The sequence below is a fragment of the Ictalurus punctatus genome, chromosome 25, assembly GCF_001660625.3.
Source record: "Ictalurus punctatus breed USDA103 chromosome 25, Coco_2.0, whole genome shotgun sequence".
NCBI classification, from domain to species: Eukaryota; Metazoa; Chordata; class Actinopteri; order Siluriformes; family Ictaluridae; genus Ictalurus; species Ictalurus punctatus.
Genome location: NC_030440.2, coordinates 4115277 through 4136661, shown reverse-complemented (window position 1 = coordinate 4136661; position 21385 = coordinate 4115277). Strand labels below are relative to the sequence as shown.

Below are 21385 nucleotides of genomic sequence, written 5' to 3'. Positions count from 1 at the left end.
ATAGGCTTTCTTACATGTGAGACAATGAGATTATGTGCCCTCTAGGTGCTAGGTTAAATTTTTTTTAAATTTAGCTACTGTCCCCCAGACAGCCAGTGTCCACCCCTGTATGATGGGTTAGTGTTAACTACATTTAGCAAGTGTTTTTGACAAGGCAAGCTTTATTAATTAGCATTAGGAGGATGGATTAGAGTCATGTTTCTTCATGTATTCAGTGAATGTTAATGCTGGGTAACAGGTGCAGACAGTCAGTGGCTAACGGAACTTAGCTAGCTCAGTAACGTTGAGGTCAAAAGTTCTTCACAAGGTTAATGTGACAAAAAGAGACAATTGGGTTATAGTAGGTTGTAATGTTTTCCACTATCTCTGTAATGAATTAGGGTTAAATGAATTAGGTTGTGCAACAGTTTTGCGGTGAGGTGCTAAAGGCTGAAAAATAAATATTCACAAGTTAGCTAGATGTTCCTCGTGAGCCTACAGCACCATTTTGTTCATTAGGAGAGTGAAGGTCACATTTCCATAATTACACAATTTGGGATTCTGTAACACAATTTCTCAGTTAAAGCCCAAAGGCATTTATCATCATTTTGTGGCTAACAACTAACCAACACTCTTTTTGATCTTCTACAGATTTTCAGATGGAAGGGAGCGGGACTCTTGTCTTCCCAGATGACAGGGAGATATGTAAGAAGCATCAACTCCAATTCTTAAATCTGACAAATGTTTTCATGATTTTAATAAATCATGAATCAGCAGAAGCGATTATTGACCCAGGTGAACAGTAACTGGTAAGTGTTTCTTTCTGGATTTTTCAAATTCCGGTATTCAGTTTCGGTTTCGGTCAGGAGTCGCTCGTTCATGCGACTACTCTTTGTTTTGCTAATTAAAGAGGCGTGCTCAGCACCTGTGACAACTATATTAGTGTGCCTGCCAGTTGTAACTACAGCAGAAGCAATTATTGACCCAGGCGAACAGTAACTGGTAAGTGTTTCTTTCTGGATTTTTTACTTGAAACTAGTTTTAGCACCGATTGTCGGATAGAAGCTGTAACTGTGCTTCCTTGTTGCTACGAGCTGTACACTTGTTGCTAGATTAAAGCAAATTCCGGTATTCAGTTTTGGTTTCGGTTGGGAGTCGCTCGTTCACGCGACTACTCTTTGTTTTGCTAATTAAAGAGGCGTGCTCAGCTGAAACACATCAGTATTTATTAATTAAGAAATGCTGAGGCGGAAGCGTCAGCCCTTGTCGTGTGAAGACCGAGCTCGTGTAAAGACCTGCGAGTCTACCTGTGCGAGTCCACAGAGCAAGGACACCGACAAGACACCACACGTGCTGCTAAGTATACTTTTTCTCCCTTTATTCCTCTTGCTGTTACCTGTTTCCACACCCTAACATGTGTCATCAGTTCATCCCTGTTATTTGCCACAGGAGCAGACCGTGGCATTCTCTCAGAAACGTATGCAACTTGGACAACCTACGCTCTCTGAATACGGCCTCTGCAGGTTCCATCTCATTCTCAGTCGGACTTTGGAACTGCGAATCTGCTGTCAACAAGGCAGATTTCATTTCTGCATTTGCAACCCACTCCAATCTCAGCATGCTGGCTCTGACTGAGACCTGGATCCATGCTGAGAACACTGCCACACCCGCTGCCCTGGCCTCCAACTTCAACTTCTCCCATACCTCACGCCCCAAGAGATGAGGGGGTGGTACAAGTTTGCTTCTCTCCGAAACATGGAAATTTACCTGTCTTTCTCCCTCTTGTTCATACACGTCCTTTGAATTTCATGCTGTTACAGTCACTGACCCTGCCAAAATGCACTTTCTTGTTGTTTACCGTCCTCCAGGTCAACTGGGGAAGTTGAATTTCGATGAATTTGACACGCTAATGTCCACCATCCCAGATGATGGAACTCCTCTTCTGGTCCTTGGTGATTTCAACATTCATCTAGACAAGCCACATGCAGCTGACTTTCTTGCTCTCCTTCCCACATTTGACCTCAAGCAGTTCACCACACCAGCAACCCACAAAGCCGGTAAACAGCTTGACCTCATCCTCACACGTAATTGCACCACACATAATCTTCTTATTACTCCTCTCCACACCACTGACCATTTCTTTATCCAGTTCTCTATTTCTCTCCCCTCACCACCATCAATGTCTCCTCGCTCTATCTCTTTTTGTTGCAATCTTCGCTCCCTTTCCCCCTCACATTTCTCCTCCGTTGTCACAACCTTACTTCCCTTCGAAAGCCACCTTTCTTCACTTGACTTAAACACCGCAACCGACATGCTATGTTCCACTCTAACATCTTCTCTTGACAGTATATGCCCCCTAACCTCCAGACCTGCTCGTACATCACCCTCTAGTCCTTGGCTCTCAGAAGCTCTGCGTAACAACCGGGCCAAACTAAGAGCATCTGAAAGGAAATGGTGCAAATCAAACAACCCAATTGACCTAACCAATTACCAGACACTTCTCTCTTCTTTTTCCAATAGCATCTCCATTGCTAAAGCCACATTCTACCAAGAGAAGATTCTTAGTTCTCCCAACACCCGCATTCTTTTCAAAACCTTTTCCTCTCTACTCTGTCCCCCTCCTCCCCTTTCCCCTACTTCTCTCACTGCAGATGACTTTGCCACTTTCTTTACCAACAAGGTTACATCAATCAGGAACCTGTTCTCAGCCCCAGACATAAATAGACTGACTCCCCTATGTAACTCCCAACTGACTTCCTTCTTTCCCCTCTCAGAGACTGATGTCTCTAAACTCCTCCTCTCTAGCCATCCCACAACCTGTCCTCTTGACCCTATCCCTTCTCACCTTCTTCAGTCCATCTCTCCCACACTATTACCTGCACTCACACACATCTTTAACACATCGCTCTCTACTGGCACATACCCTACCTCATTTAAGCAAGCCCGGGTTACCCCACTGCTTAAAAAACCATCACTCAACCCTGTTATAGTTGACAACTACAGACCTGTTTCCCTACTCCCTTTTCTTTCGAAAACTCTTGAAAGAGCCGTTTTTAATCAACTCTCAAATTTTCTCACACAGAACAACCTCCTGGACACCAAGCAGTCTGGCTTCAAGAGCAACCACTCCAGTGACTGCTCTGTTTTCCGTCACTGAAGCCTTACGACTAGCAAGAGCAACCTATAGGTCATCTGTCCTCATCCTACTTGACCTCTCTGCTGCTTTCGACACTGTGAACCATCAGATCCTTCTGTCAACTCTCTCCAGCCCAGGCATCACTGGAACGGTTCTGCGCTGGGTGGAATCCTATCTCTCTGACAGATCCTTCAAGGTATCATGGAGGGGAGGTATTTCTGAAACTCAGCAACTCACAACTGGCGTTCCACAGGGGTCAGTTCTGGGTCCACTCCTCTTTTCTATCTACACTACATTTCTAGGGCAGGTGATTGAGTCTCATGGCTTCTCATATCATTGCTATGCTGATGACACCCAGCTCCATTAGTCCTTCCAGTCTGACGATCCATCCGTCTCTGCACGCATCTCTGCTTGCCTTTCGGACATCTCGGTCTGGATGAAGGAAAACCATCTTAAGCTTAACCTGGCAAAATCTGAGCTTCTCGTGATCCCGGCCTGTCCCTCAATCAACCACAACCTCACCGTACAGCTCGGCTCACTCACACTCATGCCAACCAGGACGGCCAGGAACCTTGGGGTGATTCTTGATGACGGCTTGACCTTTCCAGACCATATCTCAGCAACTGCAAGGTCCTGTAGGTTCATCCTTTACAACATCAAGAAAATCCGACCCTACATCACCAAACAGGCTGCACAGATACTAGTCCAGGCTCTTGTTATCTCTAAACTGGACTACTGCAACTCACTGCTTTCAGGCCTCCCAGCCAGCTCTATGAAACCTCTTGAGATGATTCAGAATGCTGCAACACGTCTTCAACTAATCCAAGAGAACCTATGTCACACCCCTCTTCATCTCCCTCCACTGGCTTCCTGTAGCTGCCCACATAAAGTTGAAGGCCTTGATGCTCACCTACAAGACCTTGTCCGGAACAGCACCCTCCTACCTCAACTCTCTCCTGAAGGCCCACGTTCCCTCTCGCAATCTGCGATCGATTAGCGACCGACGTTTAGCAGTTCCAACTCAGCGTGGCGCAAGGTCCCTTTCCAGAACCTTCACACTAACTGTTCCTCAGTGATGGAATGCACTTCCAATCTCAACCCGGACCGCAGAATCTCTCACCATCTTCAAAAAACAGCTAAAGACTCACCTCTTCCATGAACAACTAACCAACACATAATTTTTAAAAAAATGCACTTACACCTCTACTCTGCACTTTGCTTCTTCTGGAATTCAATTAATAGATCTTGTATGGTAGCACTTCTTGTATTGTTCTCTGCTTGATATATCGCTTTGCTTGTATCTTTCTCATTTGTAAGTCGCTTAGGATAAAAGCGTCTGCTAAGTGAATAAATGTAAATTTAAATGTAATAAATATCACCTGAATTTCATGCAACTGTTTGTTTATTTTGTGAGCATCTTAGTATAATTTTAGCATACAAACAAATTGCATTTTAGGATAATTGTATGGGGGAAAAAGTATAAACAACAGATCTGTGTAATTTGTGTTATTTTTAACACATCTTTGTGTGGAACTGTTTAATTGTGTTGAAAGCAACTAGACACGCAGGTGTGTTAATTTTTAACACATTATTTTTTAGCACATCTGTTTTGAGAGTGTGGCAGGAGGTAATTGGAATAGGTGAACTGAGACAAACGCCATCATACAGGGGTGGACACTGGCTGTCTGGGGGACAGTAGCTAAATTAAAAAAAAATTTAACCTAGCACCTAGAGGGCACATAATCTCATTGTCTCACATGTAAGAAAGCCTATAGGGCTCTAAATCTGATTCCCTTTTAAAGGGAACTTCGACGTTGCGTTTAGCATAACATGGGAGCGTCTGAGTTACGGTTAGCTAACATGGGAGCGTCTATGTGAGTGTGAAAAGCATACAGATGTGACCTCGGTCACATGTGCACCATGGCGTCCAGCCCTAATTGTGTGGGAGAAGTGAGGGTGAACCACAGCGGGCCGTGTGTTGTCTCCTCGGAGGCGAACACATGCAGTCCCGCTTGGTCAAACCTCACCAAATGGACTCTACCACTTGTGGACGGAGCCACCAATTCCTGGGCCTCAGCCCCTGCCACAACAGGATGTCTGACCCAAATATTCCCAGAATGTACATTGCACTCACTGACAAACTTTCCTTCTGCCCAGAGAAGAATTAATTGCACCTGCCTGAACAGGGGGCATGGACATAATCCTCCCTGGTGGTCAATATATGAGACCACTGGTGTGTTATCTGTAAACACATGGTGACCTCTCAATTGAGGAACAAGGAATTTCAGTGTTAGAAATATGGCCACATTTTATATGCCACTCCAGATAAGGGCCGCTCCAGAGCTGTCTAAGCTGTCTAAGACCGTGCTCCAGCCTGTGAGGGAGGTGTCTGTCATTACCATCTTGCGCTAAGGAGACATCCCTAGAGTGTAACCCAAAGGCTAGAAACCGGGGACACTTCAAATTCTCAGAGCACATAGGTATCGCCATGTGACACTGATTACTCTCAGAGGTTTCGTCCTTGGAAGAAGCCCCCAACTTTTCAGCCTCCACTGAACGGTCTCCTGTGCAATAGGCCCATGAGCTCCAATAGTCTCCCAAGATCCAGCTTTATCTTGCTCCATGTTGATAGGATTGACCATATGCATGTTGGGGATAGAAACGCCCGCATCGTAATAAAATCCTTATAACCCCTAGAAAAGTTGTACACTGCACTGGGGAAAGCATACTTTTTTGAGGTTCAACCTGAGCCCCAAGCTCTTCATGTGGGCGAGAACAGCATATCGATGTTGAACCACCAGTTCCCTGGATCATGCTAGAATTAACTAGTCGTCCAGGTAGTTTAGTACATGGATGCTCTGGAGTCACAATGGAGCCAGAGTGACATCCATGCACTTTGTGAAGGTGCGAGGGGATAAAGCTAGCGATATTTCTATATGGAAATATGCACCTTTTAGATCTATCGTCACAAACCAGTCCCCAAACTGAATCTGTGGAATGATAAGTTTGGACATCAGCATCTTAAACCTGTATGTCCGAAGAGTACGGTTCAGATGACGCAGATCTAAAATTGGCCGCATACTCTTATTTTTTGTGTGCCAGGAAACAACGGCTGTAAAAACCTCCCTCCCTCAGGGAACAGGGTACATGTTCTATGGCCCCTTTGTCCATGAAGGCTCTTACTTCCTGCACCAACGTCGGGCTCTGGTCTGTGCTGACTACTGTGGTGAGCACACCTCTGAACCCTGGGGGGGGGTCGAGCTATAAACTGGACCCAGTAACCCTTTTCTACGGTAGACAGAACCTATGGAGACACATTTGGCAGTAGTTTCCACGCTGCCAGATGGTCTTTTAGTGACGTTAACTATTCCACATTCTATTGGAGGGAAAGCATCAGATTTTCGTTGCCTTGTGACAGCTCGCTGACCAGAGAACACTGAAAATTTGGGACCGCCTTGGCTAGAGGAGGCCCTACAGTAGCACTGGAGGCTACCTACCCTAACAGCCTCATGTCCCCTGATACGTCCCTCCACTGCCCCTCAGGACCGCTCTTCTTTGCCTGCTTGGCCTTTATGACCATTCTCAGATCAGGCCTAGTAGCAGGTTCCCCTGGCTGTCTGCAGGGGTTGCCATACTCAACTTCTGGGTCTCCCTCGTACTAGTGCTGGCCCGGGCTCCACTCGTGGATGCCCGGGTGAACTCGAGACAACAGGTAAGGAACTGGCTGAATGCTGCCATATGTCGAGCTCACTCCGCAGGTCTGCTTGGTAGGCCTGCAACACTGTCATTGTCTGCAATAACCCACAAGCAAGACTACTACCGCATAGGCCTTGCCCACCAATGCCACGGTTGCCTTACACAGTGGCTTGGATGGCAAAGCCGGTCCCCTTAATTACCTGCGATCGATGGAGAGAGGTAGCTCGCAAGCGCCTCCTCCACCTTCAGCATAGCTAAATAGCCATACCATTTATTCCCCACAATGGCCGAATAATCCAACATTGTGGGGTTATAAATATGGCTTATGCGGCTTATCCAGAAGCCTGATATTTTGTCATGCACTTCTGGAAGAAAGGGGAGTTTCTGCAGTGTGAGGGATTTAATTTGACTGGGGAGAAAAAGGCTCATCCAGCCTTAGTAATCACTTCAAGCAGCTCTGTATATGCTGCTCTCAGTTTTTAGCACCTCCTTCTGGCTCCCCGGAGTCAGAGAGGAATTATTACTATTATTTTTGTGCGTGTCCCCCCCCTCCCCCGTGGCTTACCATAGCGGAAGGAGGAGTCACGACGCTAGCTCCAAAATCCAGCGGAGAGCCAAACCCGGAAGACAGAGCAAGAGATAGTGCAGTGCTCGTCTCCCGCTACTCTTCCGTATCCATAAAAGATCACCCTAACCTGAGACGGCTAGCTGCCTCGGCAGCGGCCGGCCCAGATCCGCAGGGATCTGAAACCCAACTCGCTTCGGCTTCCAAGAAGAGCACGAGTCGCGAGCCGAGCTGTTTAATGTAGGCATTACCAGGCGCAGCCTCTCGAGGCTGCCATCGCATGCGACATCCCTAGACACTTCGCCCAGAAAGTGTGCACTATTCCCCGTGATGAAACTTGAGCAAGCCATAACACACTTCCTGAATTCACTCACTCATATTTTTCTCTCATTCCTTTTTTTTTCTTCTCTTTTTTTAAAGGGATAAAAACATTCTGAGATTTTGAGAAAAGATAGCGAGGAAATGAAGCATCTTTTTGTGTCTTTACAGAAACAACTGACATGCAGTCTTTGGCTGAAGATAATAAAGGCTGATGGCGCAGTTCACAGGTGCCATATTTATATCACGCGACGCACTTAATTGCCACGTCACCTGATCATGGCAGGCCAATAAATAGGCATGATTTTACACAAGCTTCAGACACCGGTCACGCACGAGAGGCGCTTCCCATAGTGTTATGCTAAATGCAACGTCGAAGTTCCCTTTGAAAGGGAACATGGCAATATAAAATTGTAAATACTGGCTTTATGGCAGAAACTACCATTCTTGCATCACATGTGTATATATTTCTATTTTAAACAACTAGCAAATTGAGAAAATATGAAAGATAATGGCTGGCTTTTTCTAATAGCTACTGTCCTTGAAGGATATGAGATTTAACACCCATGAAATTAATTGAAAAAGATGACAACACAAAAGCAATAAAACAATAAAATTTACAGTGCAGACTGTAAGCTGAGGCGTGGCATTATCATGCAAACCTTTCCTTTCAGTGAAACTCACTGTTAAACATCACAGTGGCTCTGAATATTCAGTTCCTGTTGCAGAACTATATTATGCTATGAATGCTAATGAATGCAAATAGGTGCTTTTTCGGCATTTAGCCCCAGAATCCATGACTGTTGTGAAGATATACTTCAGTCTGGACAGAATCGGCCCAGCGGGAATGAATATATTTTCTGTATTGAATTATTTCTTATTTCATTACAGTACAGAGTTTGCATTACAGATGATATTTACTATGTGGAACAGCAGTTAAAGGGATGACTTAATGAAAAATCTCATTAATAAAATTTCATTCCAAATTGCCCCTAGGTGAGGGTGAGAGAGAGAGACTGAGAGACTGACACAGAGAGAGAGAGAGAGAGAGAGAGAGAGAGAGACTGACAGAGAGAGAGAGACTGAGACTGACACAGAGAGAGAGAGAGAGAGAGAGAGAGAGAGAGAGAGAGAGAGAGAGACTGAGAGACTGACAGAGAGAGAGAGTGAGAGAGAGACTGAGATACTGACAGAGAGAGAGAGAGAGAGACAGAGACTGACACACACACAGAGAGAGAGAGAGAGAGAGAGAGAGAGAGACTGAGTTTTCATCAGTCAAATTTCAATGCAGCATGCTCATGTCAGTGAACTCAGACATTTGATGATAGATCACTTAATCTTTAATTTACAGAGTAGAGGATGAGAAAATTGGATGTGTGTGTGAGTGAGTGTGTTTGTGTGTGTGTGTGTGTGTGTGCACGCTGTGTTCTGCACTGGTGGAACTGGTGTCCCATCAAATGTTCATAATCTACATTGTTAATTTTAGCTAGCAAGCTAACAAGCTAACAGGCTAACGTGAGAGAATGTTTTTATTTTTGATGAAGTTTGCTAGTTGCATTTGCATGTTTTCTTCACAGCTAGTGATAGATAGCCAGCTAACATAAAATAATCTAGTATTAATATTTCATGCTGTGGTGTCAACCCAAAAGCTTGATCATATAATCCCTCAGAACAGGCCAGATGAAAGGAAACAGGAGATGACCTGATGAATTTTTACATTTGGACACTCATCATTTTCTTTCTTAACAGATTCAATCTTATTTTAAAATACTTTGTATTTTGATGACATGGTTTAACTAGTGACAGAAATGTTATGACCTTTCATTGAATTCTCTACTGACACTGGCTCGTTCATCACACTTTGCACTAGGAAAAAGTTACTAAACCCTGATAAGACTTTTTGGCTTTCCCAGATAGGTGTTTTTGACCAGATTTATGTTCTTTTTAACCTCTACAACTTTATAAATCCTCACATCTCTATTGTACCACGTTTTGGCTTTGTGCTTAAAAGTTTCACCCTTTGACACCTTTGTATACAACAGTGGAGAAACCAAATAGCTACATTATGTTGGGTCTTAAGAAAAGTGTGTCTAGCATTAAAGCTTTTTTGACACATTTTCATTGTTTTAAGTTGAGAGATAAACCAGCTATTATTATTATTATTATTATTATTATTATTATTATTATTATTATTACACAAAATTGTACAGGACTACCTGATATGTGAAAAACAGGGTTCGGGCAGGTTATTGTTCTATTTCAGCAATGCTAATTGGCTGTGTGGATGGTAAATAAATTTGTATTAACCAAAAAAAAAAAGAGAGATTGTGTAAGTAAATATTGTTTCTACATATGTCTCATTCTTATTGTTGTGTCCATCTTGAAGCTGGAATTACGTTCTTCCTCAGCACACAGTTTGATGTCACACTGCACAAGCATCAGACTCAGGAGCTGTGGCCAAAGTGGAATTGTTCATTAGAACAGAATCACATGTTATTTATGTGAATTTCATGTGCATATTTCATTTTATTCTGTACTTTTATAAAACTGTATGTACAACTGATTTTAATCGACCATCAATTCAACAATATCTTGGTTCACTTCTTTCTGATTTGGCATGTAATGTTGAAATATGGACAGTAGGTGGCAGCATATTCACACCGATATTTTGTCTTGGCTTTTCTCTCCCCCCCCCCCAGAGTTCACAAGGTGTCTCTCACACCTGAAACAACAGTGCAGATAAAATAGGGCAATTAGATTACAGCAACTGTATAAATGAAGACTGTATAATGAAGACCATTACTGAAGCCCAGTTACTGCCACATCAGGTGTGTAATTGTTGGCTATAGATCATATCTCAGATAGAAGTTGTACTCCTGACATATACAATGATGATGACTTCATCACACACCCTATACTATATATAATAATGAAAAGCACTCTGCTTTTTAAAGGTCAAAAGTAATTGGACAGTTGGCTGCTCAGCTCTTCAGGTATGTGTTATGGCCAGGTGTGTGTTATTCGTGCTTTATTTTACTCCCAATCAGATAAAAGGTCTAGAGTTGACAAAGTGTGGCATTTGCATTTGGAAACTGGTCCTGTTAACACTCAATATGAATTCCATAGAGCTGTCACTGCCAGTGAAGCAAGTCATCATTAGGCTGAAATATCTAATCAAATCCACCAGAGAGATAGCAATAACTTTAGATGTGGTCAAGTCAACTGTATGGTACATTTTCAAGAAGAAAGAATGCAGTTGATTAACAAAAGGGTAAACCAGTGGAAGACCACTGAAAATAACTGTGTGGTAAATTAAGAAGCATTCCTTCCTTGGTGAAGAAAACCCCATCATAACAGATGACCAGATCAAGAACACCCTCCAGGAGGTAGGTGTATCTGTGTCAAAGTCAACAATCAAGAGAAGACATCACCAGAGTAAATACAGAAGGGTTACCACAAGATGTAAACCACTGCCTCAAAAACAGGAAGACCAGATTAGAGTTTGTCAAAAACATCTATGAAAAAATGCCTGTACAGTTCTGGAACAAAATCCTATGGACAGATGTGACAAATATCAACTTTTACCAGAATGTAGGAAAGAGAAGGGTATGGAAAAGGGAAGGAACTGCTCAAGATCCAAAGCATACCAGCTCATCTTAAGGTGTGGGCTTCCTGTTATTTATATATATATATATATATATATATATATATATATATATATATATATATATATATATATATATATATATATATATATGCTCAGATCCAACCAAATGCTTTAAAGCTCACTGGATGGTCATTCACAGTGCAGATGGACAATGACCTGAAGCACACTGGGAAAGCAACCCAACACTTTTTAAAGGCAAAAAAGTGGAATGTTCTGCAATGGCCAAGTCAATCACCTGACCTGAATCCAACAGCATGTGAATTTCACTTGCAGAAGGCACAACCACATGTAAAAAGTCCTGTGGTTCCTACACCATTCATCTGATTTAGATGTAAATACTCTCAAATTATAGATGAAAGTCCACAGAGCAGTTATTTTATCTATCTATTCTATCTACTCTCTCTTTCTCTCTCTCTCTCTATAGAGAGCCAGACACACAGACAGATAGACAGACTCACCACTTTAAAAGGAACCTGTACAGAACAACATGTAGTAGCACATACATGCAGAAAATCAATCAGATACCAGCTGAGTTTATGTTCAGATCGAACTTCACTGTGATCTCAGTGACTTTGAGATTTGTCGTTTTCTAATCTTTACCTGATCGTAGTCAGTTCCATTAGGTCTTGGACTCGGGTTATTGGATTTGGGTTATTGGTGCCCTATCTGGCCGGCTCTCAAAAGTATTGGCACCCCGCACGACTGGCTCACGAAAGTATTGCCGCCCTACACGGTCGGCTCTAGACAGTATTGGCGCCCGATCTGTCCGACTCTCAAAAGTATTGGCACCCTACAAGGCCGGCTTGCGAATGTATTGCCGCCCTACACGTTCGGCTCTAAACAGTATTGGCACCCGATCTGTCTGGCTCTCAAAAGTATTGGCGCCCTATCTGTCCAGGTCTCAAACGTATTGGTACCCTACGTGGTCGACTCTGACGGTACTGGCGCCCTATCCGTCCGGCTCTAAAAAGTATCGGTGCCCTATCTATCCGCCTCTGGAATGTATTGGTGCCCCACATGGGCAGCTCTCGAAAGTATTGGCGCCCAGTTCTGGTTTTGCCATGTCAAGTACCACTCACATTTTCTTCAGGAAATGTACACATCTACTTTAGATTATTATGCAGTTTTATACATAAACTTTTGCAAAACTGGGAGATAATATGGACTTTCTCTAACTGTTCATGTTAATATTCATTTAATTGACATATGCTAATTTACTTACAGCAATTTATTTATTTAGTGTTTCCACAATTCACAGCCCATCTTCATGTCAGCTGAAGCGTTCCCTCTTATACAAAGAGAGCTCATAAACATCCCTTAACACCCTTTAGAACTTAATTAAGACTTGTAAGAGTTGAATTTAAGATATTAAGATAAGATGTTTCATGATCAATTGTTTATATAAGAATTTACTTAAGTGTTTATAGTACGTTGTCAGAGTAAATTAGTACAGTCTAATTTGAGCTTTATTAAACAAATAACAATACCTTAATTAAGCCACAATGTGTGTTCCTTAAAAAGTGTTACCAATGATTTCCAAGTCTTCAGCTCAATAATATCCTGGTTTCCTTGGTTTCTGGTGCAAAAGTTCAAGCAGTTACTACTAACTAATAATAATAATAATAAATGAAGCGATCAAAAATGGAAACTGGGTAGGCAGTGTGGAAAAGAACGATTTAAAAGCAATAGTGAAACGCAGAGCTAGGATGAATATGTCTAGGAAGTTATGCACGCGCGCGCGCACCTCCGGCAGCGCGCACTTGAGTGGAGCGGTGGATAGCAAGCACGCGCAGCGCGCCCCTGTTCCTCCTCCTCCTCCTACGGAGCTGCTGCTGGTGCTGATGCTGTTTGGTCACATTTGCGCGGCGGCTGATGCACGAGCTGCTTTGCCGTTTGTCTTCACACGTCCGCGTGCCGGAGCCTCTTCAGACACACACGCTCACGGTGAGAAAGATTCGTTAACGATGCGCTTTTCAATGCGATTTTTCTGGGAGAGAATATGTGTTCGGTGATCTCCAGTGTTGCCTCTCATAACGGCCTGTCGGTACCTGGATGGTGAAATAGCGCGCGCGGTGAGTTATTCACGTTAAACAGGCTGTTTACGAAGCGGCGTTTGGCTCTGATTGGAGAAATGCGTGGCTGTAATTCACTCCCATTTTACACAGGATAGCTTAGATTAAATCATGGTCACAGAACATTGTTGAATCATGCATGACTGAATTAAGCATTTAATCTGGAATATTTATTGTCTATAATAACACAGTAGGAACGTGTCTGTGCTGTGGCTCAAAACAAACTCAGTGTTTCTGTCTGCACTTCCTGCTGGACCCAAGTGAGCAAGTGTGTGTTGATTCAAGTGTTGGGTTTAAGTGGTAGTTAATTCAACACTAGAGATTGTGATGTGCATTGATTTTTCTCCACAGTGCCAGGAACTGACCAGATGGTTGCGTCATAGGCACTTGTTATGATACATGTGTGTTTTAATGTTCCCATTACTGCAAGTACTTGCATGGATACAGTAAGTAAAAATACCCAACACTATGTACTGTCTAGTATCAATGCTGGTTTTCACACACTGGCGTTAGAAAGGTTCTGGTTTTCGTTTTTTATGTTTTAACTGGTTAGATAGTGTTTTTAATTCTCTTCAGAGTAAACTTCTCAGCTTCACTAGCTCCAGGCGTACATTAACAATCTGCTGACTCCAAGTTTTATGTATTGTTGGAATTTCTGGCTCTGAAACCCTTGATGACTATGAAGCCCTTAAAGATCTTGAGCAGGTCTCTCTTTAAACTGAGCTATATCTCAATTATAAAAAACTGTGGCAGGTCATATGAAGAGGGGCTGAATTTGCAGAAGATTATAGGATGGTTAAAATTGAGAAGTTGTTAGTGAAAGACTGGATCTGGTAAATATTTAAAAAAGAAATATTTAAATTACTGAATTTGGTAGAAGAAAGGTTGATGTTGGTCAAAGAAGGATGAATTATTTTACATGAAAATTTGCATCTTTGGAATTGCTGAATTTGGTAGATGTTTAGGAAATTGCTGAATTTCAGAGATGTTTGGAGAATTGCTGAATTTCAGAGATGTTTGGAGAATTGCAAGCATTTGATAGAATAGTTTAGAGAAAAACTGGACTAGTTAAAGAAAGAAAGCTATAACTGGAAGATACTGAAGGTCTGATTGGGTAGATGATTAGAGAAAGACTGGATTTGGAAAATGGCTAGAGGAGGGATGAAATAAGTAGATGGTTACAGGTTGGCTGGATTTGGTTGATGGTTCAAAAGTTATGGTAAATATGGTAGATAGTGAAGATGTGAGTTTGATAGACAGGGAAAGACTCGATTTGAAATACAATTAAAGGGACTAGTAGATGCTTACAGTATGGCTGAGTTCGATAGATGCTTATAGAAGTGCTGAATTTGGTAGACATTTATGGGAGGACTGAATGTAGTGGATAGTTAGAGGAGGACTGAACTGAGAATATTGTTAGAGGATTGTTAATTAAAAAACTAGTGAAGTAAATAAAGCAATGCTTCAAAGACCGTGAGTCAATTGGGTGACCTTTAACGTCCATGAATGGGAACATTCCTTTTTATGTGGTGGAAAATAATTTATTCTTTCCAAGGCTCAGTATGAGCAAATCAGTCAGTTATTGACTTCTCTGACACATTTTTGCAGCATCTCAAATGTCTGCTTAGTGTTATTTCTAATGCATTTGGCATTTTAAAATAACAAGGCTTTTATAAATGGATTTTGTAATTTCGATAATTTATTTTGCACTGAGGACGCAGCCTTTTTATCTCACTCATTGGCTAATCAAAACTTTGGTGAGAGGAGTCATGCGTTAGAGGCGCTCTACCATAAACTCACTAAACATCATCAAAAAACACAAATTCTGACATACACGATATAGACAAAAGTATGTGGACACCTGACCATCACCCCTATATGTGCTTTTTGAACTTCCGATTCCAGATTTAAATTCCAGATGTTTCTTTCCTGTTATAATAACCACCATTCTTCCAGGAAGGCTTTCCGCTAGATTTTGATGCATAAATGTGGAGATTCAGCCACAAAAGCAGTAGTGAGCTCAGACACTGATGTCAGGTGAGGAGGCTTAGGTAGCAGTCAGCGTTCCAGTTCATCCTAAATGTGTTCAATGAGGTTGAGGTCAAGGCTTTCTGTAGGACACTCGAGTTCTTCCACTCCAACCTTTGCAAACCATGTTTTCATGGGCCTTGCTTTCTGTACAGGGGCACTGTCATGCTGGAACAGGTTTGGGTCTCTTAGTTCCAGTGAAGGGAAATGGTAATGCTAGAGCATACAAATACATTCTATACAATTGTGTGCTTCCAACTTTGTGGCAGCAGTTTGGGGAAAGTCTACATATAGGTGTAATATTCAGATGTCTACAAACTTTTGGCCATAGTATAGTGTAGATATGACAGCTGAGTACAAATGCAAATGAGTGACAGCTGCATGTAATATGTTGAAGGATGCTAATATTAGTAAGAGTACAAATAAAAAGAGCTGGTGCAATATACCAGGTTATTGTCCATATGTGCAAAAGTACAAAGATGAAAATACTCCCTAAGGCTATAGTGCAATAGACCAGGGATTGCACAGTGTACTACAACAGCCTCCCCAGTCACCAGATATAGTAAATCCAACAGATCACCTTTGGGATGTGGTACAGTCAGGGATTTGAAGCGTGAATGTTCAGCTGACATATCTGCAGCAATTTCAGTATGTAATGCAATAATGTCAACATGGACCAGAACCTCGAAGGAATGTGCTGAAGAATTGAGGCTGTTCTTTGAGCAAGGGAATAACTTATTAGTACAGTATTATTAGTACAATGTTCCTAATAAAGTGTCTGATGAATGTACATCAACAAGGCACCCAGGCAGACCCTCTTAGCAGAACTGCAGAGGCACCTGACATTAGATCCTGTATGGTTTCTAAAACCTGATAAGGCCGAACACAGGGTGTAAAGTACAAGTTAGGTCACATACAGTATATCCAGCACTTTACTAAAGGAATGAGAAACTGTCACACGATCATGAGATATTCTTTCTGTCAGAATATTAAACAATTCATACTGCTCCTGTAAATATCAGGATCCCTATAGCCAAAGTAGCAAAATGTTGAGCACAAGAAAACTGTGTGCTTTTTCCCTTCCAGTGCAAACTGCAATCATTCATCTTTATCATCGTTATTCATCTTCATCATCTTTATTCTTCTGTATCAACAAATCTTTGTCAGTCATTTTGTTGTTGCCAGTATGAGCTGGTTAGATAAACATCTGAACAGTCAAAGGTACAATATCTATACTGAACCTCCCAATGGTGTTGTAATGCACAATAATGATGACACAGTCATCTTTACTCTATCTGGCTCCACTTTTTCTCTCTCTCTCTCTCTCTCTCTCTCTCTCTCTCTCTCTCTCTCTCTCTCACGGAAGGACGTGAGTTCAAATCCCAGTACCACCAAGCTGTCACTGAGGGCCCTTGAACCCTTAAGCTCAGTTGTATAAATGAGATAAATGTAAGTCGCTCTGGATATAAGGGCGTCTGCCAAATGCCTGAAATGTAAATGAAATGTAAATGTAGAAACCTCAAGTTCCCTAGGAAAGACATGCAGGTAGTTCTGGGAGAAGAGGAACTGGAGCTGATTGCAGTGTGCTCCGCTGTATTGTTTCAGTTTACATACATTTTCTTTTCCTGTGACTTTACTGTGCTTTCGTTTTTATTTAAAGCTAACACATCGTAGGAGTATGTATGACAGTAGCTAACACTGTCAAAATGTTGGCTGCCCACACTTCTAATGCTTGACTACAATTTTATTTTCTTAAATGAAATTGTTTTTATAATATAAACCAGTGGTACTGTTCCCTTTCATCATGTGGATGACTGTAGGTGGGTTTTTAAGGCACAACTGGCACAGTTATCATTTATCTTTGTATCTGATGATTTTCATTAGGAGTAGGAGTCAAACATGCAAACACGGCTTTAGCCATGTTCTCTTACCATTATTTTTATTTTTGAGGTGATGGATGACCTATACAATATCCATATACAATATCATTGTATCTATGCTATTATTGTACATTAAAGGAAAACTCCACCCGGTGTTAAAGATGTTTATATTGAAATATTCCTGATGTGTTTAGCTGTTCTGATGCTAATTTGATGATAGTTGCTGTATTCCTTGGTTGTTAATTAGTCTTTATTGGTCACATATACAGTAGAGCACAGTGAAATAGTTTTCTTTGCATACCCCAGAATGTCAGGAAGCTGGGATCAGATCACAGCCATGATACAGCACCCCCTGGAGCAGGGAGGCCTTGATCAAGGGCCCAACAGTGGCAGCTTGGCAGTGGCAGTGCTGGGGCTTGAACCCCTGACCTTCCGATCAGTAACCCACAGCCTTACACAGACATCAGTGGTTGCCCTTGCATGCTGATGTCAGAAGGGGGACAATGCTTTGCACTTACAATGGCATGTAAGAGGAGATAGACATTTCAATGAATCAGTCATAAGGAATGTTTGTCAGATTTTCCTTTTAGGTCCAAAACACAATGGTGCAAGAACTTAATTTCTCACAAACATTAGACTCAAAGGGCAGATAACAAACATTAGACTCAAAGTTCCAGAATTCAATGCAGCTATATGATGCAGTTGTGCTGATTTACGCATGGTCTGGCTAGTCAGCAATCTTTGAGATGACAAGTATGAAGATGTTGGCAGCAATAAGTTTGGACTCTGAGTGTACAGGTGAGAATGTGCGAGAGCTAGACAGAATAAACGACTAAAGTGCCGCTGCATCGCTCTCTTTAGGCAGAGATGAACGAGGGCAAAATCACAATGGCACCACTAACAGCAGGTAGTGGAATTGTGGGTAATGTACGAAACCATTATCCTATGTGAAAACAGATTGTGTCGATGAAAGAATGTTGAACTAAAAAAAAGTCAACTCAGAATTTATTTACAAAATATATCTTGGATGGCACTGAAGATCGCATGTTAATTATAAACATTAATATGTAGAGTGAATTTTTCCTGTTGTTGTAATTGTGTATTAGTATTATTTATGCAAGTCATAGTTTATCATTGGTTACACAAAACAGTGCCACAACAAAGCCACTCAGATCTGATGGACTGTTTTATGGCACTGTTTTGTGTAACACATATGAGTATTAGTAATAACAGCAACCTCCATCTCTCCCCATGTGGCCCCATGTCCACTGCCTAATCTGTAACCATTCCAAGTGTTTATACCACAAAGGAGATGGTTCTTGGCTCGTAAAATCAGTGTTACTCCAGCACCGAAATGCTGCTGGTCTGAAACCAATTATTGATGATGTCAAGGTCTTGGGGGACATCATTTTATTACCATGACAACAGCTTAAGTAACTTACAGAAGGTGCTGGAATTTAAATAGCACTGAATAATGCAGGGTGGATGAAAGGTATTGTTAAGAAACACATTGATTAATGTTTAATGATTAGTGATTAATGTAGTGATAACCATTTTAGTGGCAATTTAAGTAGAGAATGAAACATGACAGGAATGCAGTTACAGGAAAATACTGTGGTGCTTGAAAGTTTGTGAGCCCTTTAGAATTTTCTATATTTCTGCATGAATGTGACCTAAAACGTCATCAGGTTTTCACTCAAGTCCTCAAAGTAGACAATGAGAACCCAATTAAACAAATGAGACAAAAATATTATACTTGTTCATTTATTTATTGAGGAAAATGATCCAATATTACATATCTGTAAGCGGCAAAAGTATGTGAACCTTTGCTTTCAGTATCTGGCGTGACCCGCTTGTGCAGCAATAATGGCAACTAAACGTTTGGGGTAACTGTTGATCAGTCCTGCACATCGGCTTGGAGGAATTTGAACCCGTTCCTCAGTACAGAACAGCTTCAACTCTGGGATGTTGGTGGATTTCCTCAATGAACTACTTGCTTCAGATCCTTCCACAACATTTCTAATTGATTAAGGTCAGGACTTTGACTTGGCCATTCCAAATCATTAACTTTATTCTTCTTTAACCATTCTTTGGTAGAACGACTTGTGTGTTTAGAGTCGTTGTCTTGCTGCATGACCCATTTTCTCTTGAGATTCAGTTCATGGACAGATGTCTTGACATTTTCCTTTTGAATTCAGTGGTATCATTCAGAATTCATTGTTCCATCAATGATGGCAAGTCGTCCTGGCCCAGATGCAGCAAAACAGGCTCAAACCATGAAACTACCACCACCGTGTTTCACGGATGAGATAAGGTTCTTATGCTGGAATGCAGTGTTTTCCCTTCTCCAAACATATCACTTCTCATTTAAACCAAAAGTTCTATTTTGGTCTCATCTGTCCACAAAACATTTTTCCAGTAGCCTTCTAGCTGTCACACATCGTAGCAGAGATACGAAGGAGAGATAAGGCGGATGCAAGTGCAGGATAACAGTTGTTTATTTAAAGAGACAGGCAGGCAGACAAATCCAAAATGTGATCCAAAACGTAATTCATAAACAGGCAAGAGGTCAGGTGATTGGCAAACAGGTATACACGGGGCTAGGCAGGAATCTAGGTCGATAACCAAAACAAGAAACAAACTATGACAATGAACTGGAAGCGGATATCCAGCGCGAACTGACTATGACTATGACTATGACTATGACACGAACTACACTAACGCTAAACATTCACTTCTTATTACTTACTACTTAATCTTCCGCGTTGTGTGCTGGGAAGCGCGCGGTATATATGCGGACATGATTACCCTCGCAACTGCTAACAGCTGAGGGTAATCCGGACACACGTGACTTCCCAGCCAATGACGGAACAGGGAGGAGACATGACAAACATAAACAAAACACGTGTCCCAATGTCACTACGGTCGACAGCGGAAAAGCAGGTGCTCGCGCATTTGCGCTTAAAGCACACTGCTTCAAGGGGGAATCGTGACACTAGCGTGTTCATGTGATCTTTAGCAAACTGCAGACAGGAAGCAATGTTCTTTTTGGAGATTAGAGGCTTTCTCCTTGCAACCCTGCCATACACACCATATTTATTCAGTGTTCTCCTGATGGTGGATTCATGAACATTAACATTAGCCAATGGTCTTAGGGTCTTGTATTCCCAAGGTTCTGTGTTCCCAGGGACATATGTTGTCAGAGCCCTATGTTTTCAGGTTCCTATGTTTCTAGTGCCTGATATTTTCAGGGCCATATTTTCTCAGGATCCTCCATTCTCAGAGTGCCATGTTCCCAGGGGTATGAGATAAAGCAATTATCAAACTGAACACAAATATTATTCACCATCTTACTGAAGGTTAAATGACGGGATAGGAAAAACACGCATTTGCATCTAGCAGCTGTTACTTTCACTTTGTTCCGTCTTTATCTAGTATATGATCTGTGAGCTGTGAATTTGTGAACCTCAGTCTTGTGAGCCAATTAAAGAAACAAGGCGGCAGATTATGGCCCCTTTGGTTGGAAAAATGGAGACTCCATCAAGCAATCACACCAAATTGTCGCCTTGCTTTTTAAAATTCTTTTTGCTGTTGTTAGACACATTTGGGAAAAAGACATATTACTCCTAATTTCTCTCCCATCAGTACTTTTTTTACTTATACTGTTGTTTCCTGTATCACACATTCAGTTAATCTATGTGCTATCAAAAAGTCTGACTGGATCTAAGTGATGTGCGTGTATGTGTGTGTGTGAGAGATATATATATACACACACAGTATCTCATAAAAGTGAGTACACCCCTCACATTTTTGTAAATATTTGATTATATCTTTTCATGTGACAAAACTGAAGAAATGACACTTTGCTACAATGTAAAGTAGTGAGTCTACAGCTTGTGTAAGAGTGTAAATGTGCTGTCCCCTCAGAATAACTCAACACACAGCCATTAATGTCTAAACCGCTGGCAACAAAAGTGAGTACACCCCTAAGTGAAAATGTTCAAATTGGGCCCAAAGTGTAAATATTTTGTCTGGCCACCATTA

The 21385-nt window shown here is 41.7% G+C and overlaps 1 protein-coding gene across 1 annotated transcript in view; it reads left to right on the top strand.

Annotated features, from left to right (window-relative positions):
* Window positions 1-13209: 13209 nt before the first annotated feature.
* The window catches only part of fut8b (fucosyltransferase 8b (alpha (1,6) fucosyltransferase)), a 174856-nt gene continuing 166680 nt past the window's right edge, over window positions 13210-21385 (top strand). Inside the window, exon 1 of the mRNA XM_017455408.3 lies at window positions 13210-13305. The gene's annotated coding sequence lies outside the window, so the exon portion shown is untranslated. The remainder of the gene's footprint in view (window positions 13306-21385) is intronic.